Source organism: Entelurus aequoreus, linkage group LG05, assembly GCF_033978785.1.
Source record: "Entelurus aequoreus isolate RoL-2023_Sb linkage group LG05, RoL_Eaeq_v1.1, whole genome shotgun sequence".
Classification (NCBI taxonomy): Eukaryota; Metazoa; Chordata; class Actinopteri; order Syngnathiformes; family Syngnathidae; genus Entelurus; species Entelurus aequoreus.
The window spans coordinates 28171792-28189337 of record NC_084735.1 but is presented as its reverse complement, the minus strand read 5'-3'; the positions used below and the strand labels follow the sequence as shown (position 1 = coordinate 28189337).

Below are 17546 nucleotides of genomic sequence, written 5' to 3'. Positions count from 1 at the left end.
GAGCGTGTAAACATTGATCAGCCGATGTGAACACAAAGATGGGAGACGCTCCCTGCAGACGGCTGTTCCTGTCGGAGCACGACATTCAATTCATAAAAAGCAACATAACGCGAGCCAAACGGGAAACGAGACAAAATGGCTTAGACATGTGCGGCAGTACAGTATTTATCGTGACATTGCTTTAGATATACCTTTTTTGTGATGAAAATAATTACAGACACATATGGATATTGTCTCGCTGTCAACGTTTTTATTGATCATATCAACAATATAATTTGCATGGAACAAAGATATAGCATGAAAAATGGACTTGTGTGCAATCAGCTATAGATGTACATGTCAATATAAGTCAGGAGTGTCCAAACTCTTCCCACTTTTTGTACTAAGATAACATCTTAGCTTAAATTAGATAAATCAGTGTAATATATACACTCCACAAACTTCTATCATTTTTAAAATAATAAAAGGCCAATAAAAGAGCTGTCCAAAATGTGTCACACTGGGAACATCCCTGCATTAGTGAATTGTCAAATAAATATTTCAAACATGAAATTGATTTAAAGTACATGCTTGCCAACAGTTATAATGCATACAATCATTGCAGAAGTGTTCCTGTACTGCTGTGCAGGGCCGGCCCGTGGCATAGGCCGTAAAGGCAAATGCTAAGGGCGCCGTCCATCAGGGGGCGCCACGCCAGTGCCACAAATGTTGGAGGAAAAAAAAATAAAAAAATAATTTCTAAATACATAAAATAATCCCATGTTAATTAAAATACAAAGTAAAGCCTATTTAATAGAAATATTATTTGTTACAACATTACGCCCCCCCCCCTCCCCCGGCACGGTGCGCCCCCTCCCTTCCAGTATCATGACTCTTTTTGGACGTCACCACATCAAAAAATCAACACAAGATGTCAAAACGGCCAAAATTGTCAGGTGCCCAGGGAAGAAAAAATAGAAAAGAAGAGGAGGAGAAACGAGAAAAAGACAGAGGTAGCAGGTAGGTAACGTTAGCCTACATGAAATTATTTGTCTGTTACAGAATGTGATAGTAACCTGGCTTTTTAGCATTAAGCTAATGTTACATGATTCGGCAATTGCTAATTAATAAATAGCTAGTTCTGTTTTAACGTCGGGTTAATATTGTGGGGGGGGGGCTAAATTGTTATGGAAAATAATAATTTAACGTTAGGTAATTACAGTACTCCCTGGTGTACAGTAATTTGTAAGTCATTCTAGTTAATGCAATATTAAAAAGCACAAATAGAGAACTCTGTAGGATCCCCTTTTTTTGTAATATAGTTGTTAAAGTCATACTGGTTTGATATCTTGTTTTGTGCAGTGTCTTATTTATATTGTATTTTTAATTTATTTTATGCAACTTGTTGACACGTTTTATTTTGTGTTTATGTATGTAAAAAATATTGTATTTCATATATTCATTTTTTATTTTTTGTATTCATTTATTTATCCATATTTTTTTTTATCTTGTTAACTATTCTGATTGTTAATTTGCTTTCTTTAAGTAAAAAAAAAAGGTCAAAGACAAAGCTATTCGGTTTCTTGTGAGTATATACACTTCACTGCCGATGTGGGGGGGCGCCACCTAAAATCTTGCCTAGGGCGCCAGATTGGTTAGGGCCAGGCCTGCTGCTGTGTCACTTTCTCACACCGGCATCAAGCCGTTTAGTGTGCAAATTCAACAATAGTTTTTATGTGCAAAAGCCCATTTGCATAGATTTGAAAACAATAGTGTGCATATGTAAGACAACAATAAACATCATCATTTGACATTACAAAGCAGTGCATCCTGCATGCAGTTAGTCAAATACAAGAACAAATACACTGCATATAGTAAATCGGTAAGTTATGATGCATTGAGAAAAAACATCACATGCATTCTAGTCACACAGATTGTCATTGACATTTGATTGTACACATAAAAAATGTTATACAAATGAGACATATAAATGTTAGGCCTACACTGCAACCTAAAATAGGACATAATAGTAAAAAAAATGGTATTTCTCCTCATCTATGAAAAAACATTTGACATATTGCATACAACTAAGAAGCATCACAGTTATTGTTATCAACTTGTGAGGCAATGAGGACGTGACGAATCCTTTTAACCTTCACTTGAAATCCACTTGTCGTTTATCATCCGCTATGCGGATCAGCCATCCCAACCACGGATCAGTCCACTGTGCTGTGATAGTTCAGGAGAACGTCCCGTCAATCACATGCGCGTAATGTGGCCAAACGCTTTCTAAGGAGGAAACAAAAGTGGGAGGTAAGAACCGTGCAAAAACATGTACAGTACATCCGGAAAGTATTCACAGCACTTGTTGTGTTACAGCCTTTTTCCAAAATGAATCAATTAATTTTTGTTCTCAAAATTCTACAGACAATACCCATAGTGACAGTTTTTTTTTATTTTGCAAATGTATTAAAAAAGACAAATCAAGTATTCACAGCTTTTTCCTTGATACTTTGTTAAAGTTAAAAGTTAACGTGCCACACTAGGTGCGGTGAAATTATCCTCTGCATCTGACCCATCGCCACAGTGGAGCAGTGAGCAGCAGCGGTGGCCGCAACCAGGAATCATTTGGTGATTTAACCCCCAATTCCAACCCTTGATGCTGAGTGCCAAGCAGGGAGGTTGATGGTTGTTGATGCACCTTTTAGCAAGTCTTTTTGAATACGATGCCACAAGCTGGGCACACCTATCTTTGGGCAGTTTCGCCCACTCATCTTTGCCCATTCCTTCTTGCAGCACCTCTTAAGCCATCAGCTTGGATGGGAAGCGATGGTTTTCACCCGGGATGTCTCTGTACATTGCTGCATTCATCTGAGTCTAGTCAGGGAGGTGACGAAGAACCCGATGGTTACTCAGATCTACAGCATTCCTCTGTGAAGAGAGGAGAACCTTCCAGAAGGACAACCATCTCTGCAGCAATCCACAATGCAAGCCTGTATGTAGAGTGGCCAGATGGAAGCCATTTTTTTGTTAAAAGTTTGCCAAATCGGACCAGAAAGACTCTCAAACCATGAGAAACACAATTCTCTTGTTTGATGCGACAAAGATTGAACTCTTTGTCGTGAATGCCAGGCGTCATGTTTAAAGGAAACCAAGCACCGCTCATCACCAGGCCAGTACCATCCCTACAGTGAAGCATAGTGGTGGCAGCATCATGCTTTGGGGATGTTTTTCAGCGGCAGGAACTGGGAGACTAGTCAGGATAATAAATGATAAATGATAAATGGGTTGTACTTGTATAGCGCTTTTCTACCTTCAAGGTACTCAAAGCACTTTGACAGTATTTCCACATTTACCCATTCACACACACATTCACACACTGATGGCAGGAGCTGCCATGCAAGGCGCTAACCAGCGGCCATCAGAGGCAAAGGGTGAAGTGTCTTGCCCAAGGACACAACGGACGTGACTAGGAAGGTAGAAGGTGGGAATTGAACCCCAGTAACCAGCAACACTCCGATTGAGAGGGAAAGATGAATGCAGCAATGCACAGAGACATTTTGGATGAAAACCAACGCTTCTCATCCGACTTAATGGGGCTTGAGAGGTGCTGCAAAAAGGAATGAGCAAAGTAGAAACTGCCTAAAGATAGGTGTGCCAAGTTTGTGGCATCATATTTAAAAATACTTTAGGCTGTACTTGCTGCCAAAGGTGCATCAACAAAGAATTGAGCAAAAGCTGTGTAAAAAAAAATAAAAAAATTTCAAATTGTCACAAGGTATTGCTGTAGAATTTTGAAGACAAAAATGAAATTATTTCATTTTGGAATACGACTGTAAAATAACAACAAAAATGTGAAGCGCTGTGAATACTTTCCAGATGCACTGTATATACAGAGTTCAGCCTAAAACAGTAACAGAAAATGTGTACTTAATTATAGTGAGTACTGAGGGTGGGCGTATCAATCCAAATATCAATACCAAGGGTAGTATCGGTATCAGATCGATAATAGCATGATGCTAGCTATCAAGTATTTTTATTAACCAAGTAATCTTTTGATTAGTTTGTTGGATTAATCAAGTAATTGTATAAAACACACTTTATAGCTCAATGCGTATTTTAGGGAAAATAGTTTAAATAAACAACAATTTTACTGCTTGGTATAAAGTTTTTTCCCAATTAATTCACATCATCAACATTAAAATTGCTTTTTTAAAATGTATGTGTTCATAAAAAAAATGGAAATGGAAAAAAACAGATCACTCCACCCACACGCCACCGCTCTCATGTGCGCTCCATTGCACTAACTTTGGTGCGGAAACTGTCATTTTAGTTTTAAAGTCATTATAAAGTTTTTTTATACTTTAAACTTAATTTTGCTAAAATATTTGTGTGTAATAAAAGGAAATACTTGTATTCATTTGGTCATATTGTTACACTGTATTCTCTTTTTGTATTTAGATATTAAAATATTTAGCTGTGTCTGAATGTAATCATGATCAACCATTTAAAGGCAAAATTATCTTAAACAAAAGGTATATCTTTTTCTTACTGTATTTATCTGGTACCAGATCAATATCGTTGTTTGCAGTATCATCCACCTCTAGTGAGTATGTTAGAGTATAGTATAGTGTTTGCAAGCCTCACAGTGTAAGTGTGTTACCCACAGATGGCATATATAGGATCTGAGGCAACCAACCTCCCCCAAGCACAAAATACGACTGCCTCATCCTCATCCCTCCATCATTGTCTTCACGACCAAAGCGTGTTTTCTCCCACGCTTTTATTTCCCCCCCATCCCGTTTGCAACCGCAGAGGCAAGAAGAGGGAGGGGCTATAAGCCCTGATTGGGTCGCCGTGGCAACCGCACATTGGCATCGTCCTGATTGGAGTATGCAGGGCTAATTATGCAGAAGAGAGAAAACAAAGTGGGCCATATTGAAATGCAGAGCGTTGCATGGCTTGGGAGGGATTACCATAAGAGGAAAGACCCCTCAGCACTATAAGTTTTATAAGTCCTCTGTGACTAATCATACTACATTCAGAATATTACTTTTGCTGATGGAATTTCCATTGTACAAAAACAAGGAAGAAATGCTAACTGCTAACGCCAATATTCACTGAGTGCTAGCGTGCCTAACTAATTGTGCGTGCGCATGCGTGTGTGTTTATTAGGCGGGATGCTTGGACTGTGAGAACGGACTCAGTGTCGTAGGGGTTTGTGTATGTATGCCTTGGGTGGGGGACAGCAGGGGGGTGGTTATGTTGACAATGGCCACCATTGTTTACCAATCTCCCTCGTCCATTAATCAGGACCATCCAGCTCTAATTGGCATTTTGGTTAAGCCGGTCTCCAGACCCCTGCTCCCTCCACTGGCCTAAATAATGGCGTTACGCCACAAGTGCCGCCGCACATCGGGGAGGACAATGTGTCGCTTGTCTGTGAACCCCCCCCCCACACCCCCCACTCCAAAATAAACCTCACACAGAAGCACAAAGAAGGCCTCTCACTATTGAGATCTCACTGTAGCATGCCGCCTCGCCTTGTCTATCTAAGCCCCCCGCAAAGTCTTCCTCCTCCTCTTTTTTACTTGGAAGGTTCCTTTCCTGAAGGTTCCCTCGTGTGCTTGCTAGTTCATTTGAGGATCGTTGGCGATACGCTAAACCACCAAACTTATTGTATTCTTTTAAAAACTAGATGACACGACTGCAGTTAAACACATCTTAAGTCATCTCCATGGCAACACATCATCTCCTGTGAGTCGCCACAAGGTCGCTAATTACGGCGCTTAGCAGTAATCAGGTAGCTTGTAGGTATTTTTTCAAATATTGGAAGTAATAGCCGTCGCCAATGAACGTGATGTAGAAAATCGTGCACTTGTCTTGAGCGCTGCCAAGAAAACAGACACTCCGCCGCAGTGCAGGCGTCGCGCCAAAACCACGGCTGCCCTCCGAAATGGCAGGCGCCCAAAAGCCATCGGCGCTCGCTATATAAATATATATATATATATATATATCATCACCGCCGCCTCGTCTCTCGGGGATTTGGGGGCTGCAATTAACACAGCGGCGGTAATTAAAACCTGTTTTAAGGCATTCAGTGTGACGATTGCGGGGCCGGGGTGCAAAGGTGGCCATGATTCTCTCCTGCTGCCATTTTGTGCCAGTCTTGCATCTAAGATGGTGGCAGCACTGTGACTTGCATGCGTGGGAGAGGACAAACTGAGGAGGGAGGGGCGGAGGAAGAGGAGGATTATGGGATTGAGGAGGGGGAGTCGACTCGGCGCATTGCTGAGGCATTCGCGAGATACAACAAAAGTTATTTTTGTTTGCACATTGTCGACCCGCGCCTAATCATTTTGTGTATTAAAAAGAGCATGCATGATTTACATGCGCTTGATATACCGCGCACACATTAACAAACACCATGCATGAGCGCGCGCACAGACAACACAGACGGTTCTCATGGTATGGTGTGCCCCCCTGAGCATGTAAATGACATTCATTATGCAAATGCATACAAATGAGGCCCAACCATCTGAGAATGCAAGCTGGGAAAGAATTGAGAAGAATGAAAATTTAGGTGAATAAAGGCAAAACCCCAAAAGAAGTACGTAGTTACAGATGGGGAAAGTACGCGGTCACTTTAAGGAATAGGCCACACTCGTAAGGTTCCCCTTATAATGTTTGGAGATTAACTTTTTTCAGACCACTTTTTAAATTAGGCTAATAGACACTTTAAAAAAAGTGTTTCTTGTGACAAAAAATAGCATGTTGGAAATGCCATTTTGGAACTACTTTGTGAACATTTTCTCTGACCCCCTTTCATAGACAATAACCACATCCACCAACAAAAGCTCTGAACTGGACTTTACATTTCTGCACTTTTGTCACCATCTCCATTTATGTTACAATGTTACAAGGTTGTTAATGGTTCATCTGTTGAATGTTTACGCTGGGTTATCTATGGAGATTTTGGGGTTTAGGAAAATGTGGCACTTTACATTAAACTACGCAGTGTTTAACATAATTTTGTTCTTTGTGACAATGACAATTAATTGAATTGAATTGAAATCTGAGCTACTGGCCTTTAGTTTTTCATTTCTATATTCTTCAATCAATCAATCACTCAATGTTTATTTATATAGCCCTAAATCACAAGTGTCTCAAAGGGCTGTACAAGCCACAACGACATCCTCGGTACAGAGCCCACATACGGGCAAGGAAAACTCACCCCAGTGGGACGTCAATGTGAATGACTATGAGAAACCTTGGAGAGGACCACATATGTGGGTAACCCCCCCACCCCCCACCCCCACCAGATGGCAGTACATCTTCCTATTCAAAGCATGCAGTATAATTTAATACCGGTTTACTGTTTTTTGCAAGGCTGCCTTTCCGCCTAATCAAAAGTGAGGGTCTCTATCGATGTTTAAAACGGTGTGTAGGCCTAGCTATATACAAAAATGTGCAGCAGGTTTTATGAAGCTGACATTTTTGTCTCGAGGCCCTTGAGCATGAGTTTCCAAAATAATAATGCCTGAAATAATGTAGTTTAAAAAATAAAAAATCGATTACATTTTTAAAAGTGGATCATTTTATAGCAGTTTTTGGGAATCTGACATTTTGGTCTTGTGGTCCTCGAGTGCAAGTTTTGAAAATAATATTATCCGAATCAGTTAAGTTTAGGATCAATTAAATTGTTGAAAGTGGATTATTTTTACAACAGTTTTTGGGAAGCAGACTTTTTTTGTCTCAAGGCCCTTGAGTATGAGTTTTAAAAATAATAATAATAATACCTAAATCAATTAAGTAGTTTTAAAAGATTGATTCAAAAGTGGATTATTTTTACAGTTGTTTTTAGGAAGCGGACATTTTGTCTGGTGATTCTCGAGTGTGAGTTTTAAAAATATTAATGCCTGAATCAGTTAAGTATAAGATCAATTAAATTGTTTAAAAGTAGATTATTTCTACAGCAGTTTTTGGGAAGCAGACTTTTTTTTTGTCTCGAGGCCCTTGAGTATGAGTTTTAAGAATAACAATACATAAATCAATTAAGTAGTTTTTAAAAGATTTATTCAAAAGTGGATTATTTTTACAGTTGTTTTTGGGAAGCGAACATTTTGTCTGGTGATCCTCAAGTGTTAGTTTTAAAAATATTAATACCTAAATCAATTATGAGATTAATTAAATTGTTTAAAAGTAGATTATTTCTGCAGCAGTTTTTGGGAAGCGGACATTTTTTGTCTGGTGATCCTCGAGTGTGAATATTTATACCTAAATTAGTTAAGTATAAGATCAATTAAATGGTTTAAAAGTGGTTCATTTTTACAGCAGTTTTTGGAAAGTAGACATATTTTGTCCTGAGATGCTTGAGTGTAAGTTTTAACAATAATAATACCTGAATCAATCAAGTAGTTTTTAAAAGCTCGATTATATTGTTGAAAGTGGATTATTCTCACATCAGCAGTTTTGGGGAAATGGACATTTTTTTTCTTCAGGTCCTCAAATGAATGTTTTAAAAATAATAATACCTGAATCAATCAAGTAGTTCTTAAAAGTTTGAATAAATTGTCAAATGTGGATTATTTTTACAATATGCAGTCTTTTTTGCAACATTTTTTGTCTTGAAGTCTTTGAGTTTGAGTTCTTAAAATAATAATTACATAATTGTTAAAAGATGGATTTAGATTGTTGAAAGTGGATTCTTTTCACAGCAGTTTTTGGAAAGTGGAATTTTTTGTTCTGAGGTCCTCGAATGTGAATTTTAAAAATAATGTCTGAATTAATGAAGTAATGGTTAAAAGATTTATTTAAATTGTTGAAAGTGGATTACAGCAGTTTTTGGGAAGTGGGCTAAGGTCAAATGTGTGAGTAAATTTCATCGACCTTTTAAGGGTTGGAATCTTATAAACTGAGTTAGCTTATTTAGTGTTAAACACATTAATTACCGGTGCACAAACAGTTTATAAACACTTAGTAAGGGTTACCCAAGTGGTACGGAGATTGCATTTTGAAGAGCATTTTGCTAGACACACACTTGTTACAAGTGAACACTTGACAGCAATGAGTCCCTAAGTGTGTGAACAAGTACAGAGGACCACCGGAGAATCAGGAGGGGAGATGTGGATCCAAACAATGGTAACATGTTGTTATATATATATATATATATATATATATATATATATATATATATATATATATATATATATATATATATATATATATATATATATATATATATATATATATATATATATATATATATATATATATATATATATATATATATATATATATATATATATCCTATCCCAGCTGCATTTTATATATAAAATATCATTTAAGTTTTTAATAAACCCTTATGTCCAATCTTTTTCCACTGAGGGCCCGTATACAAAATAACTTTTTTTTTATATAAATATTATTTTCTATTTTGTAAAGAGTAAAAAAGTGTTACAAATACAGTATGTAAAGGTGTGTACATTTCAGCCTTTTTTTTAAATTGTGCCTTGTTAATCTTTTTTTTCACCTTTTTTGCTTTTTTTCAATATGCAGTGGGCCAATGAAAAAAGAAAAAAAAAGCCACTTACAGCAAATGGCCCCCGTGCTGCACATTGGACATCCTTTCCTTTGAGCCAAAATACAGGTAATTTTGCAGTTGCAACAAGTCTCTATAAAATAAGAATACAAGTGGGCCTCTTTCTACATAAAATATATAAAATGTGCAGCAATTCCCAGGAGATTGCCAATATTAAAATTATAATTAATATTGTATTTTTTTTTCTATTTTACTCCTTATATATAGGACTAGCTTGCAGCATTCTGAATGCCAAAAGTGTGTTTTTTTCTGTGCATGTGTGCATGCAGAATTAAGTCTTAGTGTTTTACTTTTTGGAAGGTGTTTTTATATTGTAAAAAACATATAAGATGTATAGCAGCAGTTAACATATCACCCTTAAGGTGCAACCCCCCCTCTTTGTCCAAACACATACATACTGCCCACCATCTTACCTTTTTTTCCTCATGCAGCATCCTCTCTTTAAAAAATGTCCTTCAGTGGTGCAGTCACGTAATGGGATTCTTGTTACTTTCGGTTATCTAGCTTTATGAAGAATGTACGCCACTCATACAGCTAGATAACCAAAGATAACAGACAACCCCTTAGGCCTGAACACACACAAATGTGCACAGTGACACACACACAGACACCTGTGACAAGAAAGTGCCTTGATTAGAGAACATTGAACTAATATGACTCATAAATGAAGCAAATAGTGCACCTACAATACATTTTCCAAGCTATTAAATGTGTTTAATATGGAAGCTAAAAACGAAAACAAAGCTTTAGTGGCTAGGAGAAAAGAGTCAGGATTTTTTATGAGGAATTTCATTGCTTAAAAGGAAAAAAGAAGGAAGCAACTGTGCTGTAAGAAGAGCGTGTTTTACTTTATATCAATTATTTTACTGGATACTGTATAAAAAGTGTAATGCAACCTTTTGGTAGCAAGCCAGCATCACATTTATCCTGATGTAAAATATTTATACGTTAAAATATTGTATCCACATCTAGAGCTTTAAGAGTTGTTAACTCAACCAAGACAAGAACAATTATGATAAACATCTTGTAATAAATAATGATAATTTATGTATTTAATATGTGTTTACTTACTCAGGGTATATTTATGTATCTATTATTTATTTATTCACCGTTCTGTTGAAGACAGAGAACAAAGAAATTTAATAAAACTGCTATGATGTGAAAAGAGGTTGGAATAAATAAGCTCTGCTTCTTCCTACTCCTTTTCGGACGTGCTGTATTGAAACAACTGGAAATATGTGATGCATTGCATTGTAATTGTATTGTATGCATGTTCGAAAAAAACTGGAAACTGAATTGAACATTTGGAGCATTTTACTACACCTTCTTTTTGTTTTTTTAATTTCTAATTTCAACACCCCCAAATTGATAAGCTGGAGAAAAATGTTATTAAAAAAATACTAATGTCACGTTTTCTATAAATGAACGATTTTATAATTAGAGAGGGGAAAATACTACATTGGATGGATAAGTGACGTCACTACCTGCGTGTGGGCAAGAAGGTGTGATTACTAATTAACACTCACACACGCGCGCGCAAACACGTGGCCACATCCTTTAAACAAAATCAAACAAAAAGCTATAGTCTTTAATTTTGGATCGTTTTTTTTTTTTTTAATTTACTTAACACACATTATGCACACATTTTAACATAAAATAGTTTTAAGTAATGACACTGCAATTTAAATAAAGATGTGTTTCATATTTGGAGTGTTCGAATTGCATTTTCTCATAAACGACAATTTAATCTGATTATAGCGTCTTACTCTGAGAGCTCATTTTCACAGCTCTTTGGTGAATTAATTAGACCACCAAATATGACTAAAATATTCATTAATTAGCAGAGCGTTTTTATGGAAGGGATTTGTGGTCGACTCTTATTAAAATCCTTATGAGCCTGCATGCAAGTGCAGGAATATGTGATGCATTTATATTACCAAAGCCATATTGAATCAATGCATGCAGTAGTAAAAAAAATTAAATAAAAGGTTATCAGGGGAATAGAAAAGTGCACCAACAAAATGGGGATTTTCAAGAGCAACCAATTAGTTGCATTTATACTGACTTCATTGCCTTGATTGTTATTACTATGATGAAATTATTTTACCTGCAGGTTGAGTGGCATTTTCTCGCATGTTGCTACACTTGAAGTGAACCTATATCACATAGACATAAACATATTTAGATGGAGAACACTCAGAGAACCCTCACATCCGGGGATTTTGCGGAGATGTTCATATTGAGAGGCATCAATTCGGCACCTTCAATGGATGAATTAATTAAAGCCGGTATTGGCATGCATAAAACGTACTTTTTACACCTTTTTAATATATTTCTGCTTAATCCAAAACAAACCTCCCCCAGTAGTGCAGTATAAATGTGTCATATTACAAAAAAAGAGGGCTTCAGTATCTGCTGCATGCAGGCCTTATGTAATGTAATGTAATGTAATGTAATATAATGCAGCATCACCTCGACTTGCTCCATATAAAATGCTGCGTGTCTAATAATCTATCCTATTTGCATGCTTTTCGACTTTTTTTGTTCTCAATCAAAGGTGTCAATTAGTGCTAATAAACTATTTTAAAAGGCAGCCATGTTAGTGTGCATGTGATACGTGGTGCAAATCACCTGCAAAATTGAGTACGTTATTGTTTTTACACTTACACCTTTATCTTTCGTTAATTGCCGCATTTTAATGTTGGATGAGCATTCATCTTATTTCTTCACTTTGATTTATAAAAGTGTTAATTATAGTTGCACCTTTTCAGTTTTGGCATCACACGCACACGCACACACACACACACACACACACACACACACACACACACACACACACACACACACACACAAGTAACTTTTAATACTCAGAGTACATTTTACAGCAGTGATTTAGACGTCGTGTACTTGAACATTTGAGCAAAGTACTTTTACTGCAGTGCAATATTATCTAAAAAGTGAATGTGTGCTTCCCGTTTATTTTTTGTCATAAACAGGCATTATGCAGGCATGAATTGAGGTTAGAATGTGGATTTATTAGAGGGCAAGTCGGCCTTGCATGCATAAAAATACGCGTTGAGCCTCCTTAAAACACAGAAAAGAAGGAAATATCTTACTGTGTTGTCGTGCATGTGATGGGGCTTCCCGGTGCATGCAGGCATCCTCCAGATGAGCGCGTCTATGAGTGGCGCACTGAGCTTTTTTTTTATGCCGCGCATGTGGCGACGTCCACGCACCGGATCTTGTCCATTTTTATTGTCTCCAAATCACATCCATCAGAACCTAGTGCACGCCCTCCTCGCAGGGGAGGTCAGGAGCGTCCTGCACCCCCGCACAGGGACTACATGCCCTCCAATCTTGTCTCCCTCCGAGTGCATAAGCACTTCGTTTGTCCAAAATCATATATGCTGTCTGAGGCCACGCCCACTACTCCCATCCTCCTCCTCCTCTGTAATGTTTCATATTATGCAAGAAAGTATCCCATTCCTTCACGTGCACTTATAGCCTCCTGCAGAGGCACAAGTTGCATTTTTGTTTGCATGAAAACAAAATGCCATACATTTGAAACCAGAAAATTTGGTTTTTTTAATTCAACAATAATGGTGCCTAACTATTTTTCTTCATGCACCATCTTCTATAGGAGCAAAACTTGTTTCAACAGTTTGTAGCTCTATAATATTACTAATACGTCATTTTATTGATTTTAAAAGGTATTCAAAACACTTACACATAATCAAAATAAAACATTACCGTGATTATCAGTATGATAATAATCCAACTATATCGTAAATCAACATAAAATACACATTATAAAACGTAATTACTTTATATTTGGGTATTTATTTTTCACAGGTATATTAAAAATAATAAACATTAAAAACTGTCACTTGAACTTGATATTGTCTTGGCTTTTTTGCTACACTTTTTCAGTCCTGTCATGAATGCATCTCGATACATTTATTGCAAGCATCATGGCGAAGTTGGTAGAGTGGCCGTGCCAGCAATCGGAGGGTTGCTGGTTACTGCATGGGGTTCAATACCCACCTTCTACCATCTTAGTCACGTCCGTTGTGTCCTTGGGCAAGACACTTCACCCTTGCTCCTGATGGGTGCTGGTTAGCGCCTTGTATGCCAGCTCCCGCCATCAGTGTGTGAATGTGTGTGTGAATGGGTGAATGTGGAAATACTGTCAAAGCGCTTTGAGTACCTTGAAGGTAGAAAAGCGCTATACAAGTATAACCCATTTATCATTATCATTTATTGGATGCAAAAAGTATTAAATGCAGCTCATGTCCACAACAGAGGAAATTGGAGGATATGTTGTTCTTTAAAAATAACTGTATGCAGCTAAAACCACCTCCATCTGTTGATAAAATACATATGCTTTAAAAACTGTAAACACAAAAAGCTTATTATAATTTTGTAAATAAAACATATTCTCTGTTAAGGCAGCCTTTGGGAAGACAAAGCCACACATATCAAATATGACCGCAGCCCAACATGCATCTTCTGCACATTTCAACTTGTGTGTTTTTGTGTTTGAAAGAAGTGTCCCTTACAGAGGACAAAAGTGGTTGCTGGGTCTCATGCAGGAGGCTATATGTACCCATCATCTCAAATGTGTAATAAGTGTCCCTTACTAAGTGTCATCATAGTCGAATGGTTATTGCTGTATAGCACTTTACTTTATATCACAAACAAAAATGAAGGAAAGGCACCAGCAGAAAGGTCAAATGTGATTTTCAGCTCATTGCAAAGTCATTTATCACTTTTAAATATGTGGATAGTGGACATATAAGGCTCTGTATTGCCTTAATTATCATGATAATCCCAAATGTTGTGAGTCAATGAATGAAAAGCCCATTGAGGGCCTCAACTCTGTGCGCGCGTGCACGTGTGTTCGTGCGTGCGCAGACATGCTGCTGCGACATTTGCATGCAGGACATTTTGACCCATGTCATGTCTGTCTAGACCACATCAATGAGCAGGGAAATACCTCCAGGCTAAAATATGCAGCATGCAAATCACCTCAAACTCCAATACATTATTATAATTGTGTTATGTTGACTATTTCAACGAACTTTTTACGAGACAATGAGTTAACTAAAACGTTTTTCAGTGGTTTACTTCCCTCAGATGTACGCGAGTTGAAGATGCTGCATGCAGCCATAATGGAGGTAAGACGAATGTTTTCCTCGACGTGCATGCATCTTGTAAAATATTTGCATCAAATCTTTTGGAAAAGTTGTGTTTCTTTTATACATCACAGAACACGTGCAGAGGAGCTATTATTTGTGCATTTCTGGATGAGAGTGCAAACTGATGACATGGTCCACATTTAAATGCAATCACATTGTTTTGCATATAGCAATCTGCTTTTGATGATATTTGTTTCTTTTCTAAAATATATACGCATAACTCACAAACGTAGATTTGGTGCATGTATTTATTGAAAAAGCAGCTCACATATCTCAAATTCTAATAAAGATATAAGACGTTTTGCTGAATCTCATTGTGGATAAATTGACCGAGGACAATGCAAATAAGATAAATGCACTGCACTTGACTTCAAAACACCAACAAGTCAGAATATAAGATAAATAAAAGAAATAATCTATCCATCCATCCATCCATCTTCTTCCGCTTATCCGAGGTCGGGTCGCGGGGGCAGCAGCTTAAGCAGGGAAGCCCAGACTTCCCTCTCCCCAGCCACACAACCACTAGAAATAATCTATATATAAAGAAATTAGATATAAAACGTATTAATTGTGATAAAATACATGCACAATATATTTTATTTATTGTTTCATGATTAATTTAATTAAAAGAACCAATAATTATTTGCAAAGTAATTTAGAGACAAAAGCTGGTTATTTTCATAGAGCTACTTATGACACGTTATGAAATATTTGGCAGTCAATATAATTAATTCTCTCCAAATTGATTTTATTTAGAAGAAAATGTCTTAGTTTATTTGGAATTTTCTAGAATTGCACTGCAGTACTTTACAGTTTTACTCACAATGTAAGTTTTTTTTTTGTTTTTTTTTTACACCAGATAGACTCATATTTTAACCACCTTTTTACGGTGTTTGTATGAGAAATACTATTGGAGATAAAGGTTATGTTGTCTGGGGAAACTTTCCTTAATTGCATATAATGAACGTTAGAGGCAGTTTACCCTCCTGTCTGCTCCTTTTGAGGATTATGGAACTAAGTAAAATAAATTCTGCAACCAAGTATTAGTATTATTTATCATTTTTAAGTTTTGTTACACCATAATACTCCCTTATCAGTATAAATGTGTGCATAATTTCAAAAAAGTTCATAATCGGTAATCAAACCATAAAATAATATTTGTATTGTAAAAATATATATATATATTTCTACTTGAAGGCTTTGTATAACTTATTTTAGACTAAAATATAATATTGATAATAATTATAATAATACTTTATTTATCTTCGACGTATACATGAATAAACGAGTATTAGTGAAATCCGGCACAATGCTCCCACTTTGTGGACATTTTATGCATTACATGTTTTGGAATACGGATGTTTGCCTGCATACCGCCCTCACCTGGCCAAAGCGTATAAAGCAGGGACTTTTTTGTATATGTGAATGCAAATGTAAAACCGTAAGTTTATGTGGTAAAATATCCATCCATCCATTTTTTTTACCTCTTGTCCCTCTCGGGCTCACGGGGGGTGCTGGAGCCTATCTCAGCTGCATTCAGGGGCCAACACAGATAGACCACATTCACACTCTAGGGCCAATTTAGTGTTGCCAATCAACCTGTTTACTATTAAAAATATATATAATGCGGTTGTGGTATATTTATACAAGTTTCAAGCATGGTTTGCTCATATATTATTCATGTGATCAAATATAATGGCTATTAGAGATGTTGCTTGGGGTACTCCAGGCCATGCAAAAAAGGTCAATGTTTCTGTCTGAACAGCCCACGTATGAATGAAACTGAGACAAATATGCTTAAAACAGATTATATTCACTAACAAACTAAAAAAAACTGTATGCAAAGTGGCAGTTGACTGCTTTTTATTTTGCTGTGAAGGTTCTGGCTTTAAAATAAATAACAGCAGGAGGGTTCGAGCTATAGTTATTCAAGTGATTGACACAAATTGCATTATTATATTGCATTATGCTTTAAAATACATTGACATTGGTGTTTCCTTGGTGACAATCACAAGTGAGCACTGCATAGGAAGCTGTTTGAGTGCAAGCACTGCATGCTAACTTTAAAAAGGTTGTACGGTTGATGAACAATTGCATTGTCAGCCTTAATTTGATCAGATCACAACCTTAAAGCAATACACACACAATGTGTGTGGAATGTATAGATGACACGCAAGTATTCATAATACATATTCAATATTATTATAATTTATCAATCAATCAATCAATGTTTATTTATATAGCCCTAAATCACAAGTGTCTCAATTTACATTTTTAAACATTTTTATTTGTACTATACAGCATGTAAATGTGGTTGCTGTAGCAAAGTTCCATCAAAAGATCAATAAACTATCTAAAATTGTCCTCTTAGTGCATGGACATTACAGTGTGCAGTATGATGCGTCTGGTTCGTCTAGTGCCGTTGATCCAATATCTACAGGAGGACGAATTAAGCGTCAAACACCCGCTGGAAAACACAATTTACCAGGTTTTAGTAGCGTACAAACAAGTCGTGTGTGCCATGCACGGCAAACAAATGAGCTAGCGGGCTGTAGCACAGGCGCTATATAGTACTGACATTTTGCCCACATGCAAAAATCATGCAAAAGGTAAATACTGTGTGGCGGAGGGATACGAACACTATGGCACACAACATGGCCGTCACCTCCGTCATGTCCTCTCCTTGTAGACCGGCCCACTGTAGCGTGATGCAAATCGATTGGTCGAATGGACTTGCTTCTCGGCTTTCTATTGGCTCGTGGACGTGT

At 37.0% G+C, this 17546-nt stretch overlaps 1 long non-coding RNA gene across 1 annotated transcript; it reads right to left on the bottom strand.

Annotated features, from left to right (window-relative positions):
- Nucleotides 1–228: 228 nt before the first annotated feature.
- On the bottom strand, nt 229–12938 carry LOC133649684 (uncharacterized). The gene is made up of 3 exons (XR_009826117.1): nt 12697–12938; nt 9994–10191; nt 229–2268 (listed from the first exon to the last, which is right to left on the bottom strand). It is a non-coding gene; the product is annotated as an uncharacterized LOC133649684 (long non-coding RNA).
- Nucleotides 12939–17546: the final 4608 nt, after the last annotated feature.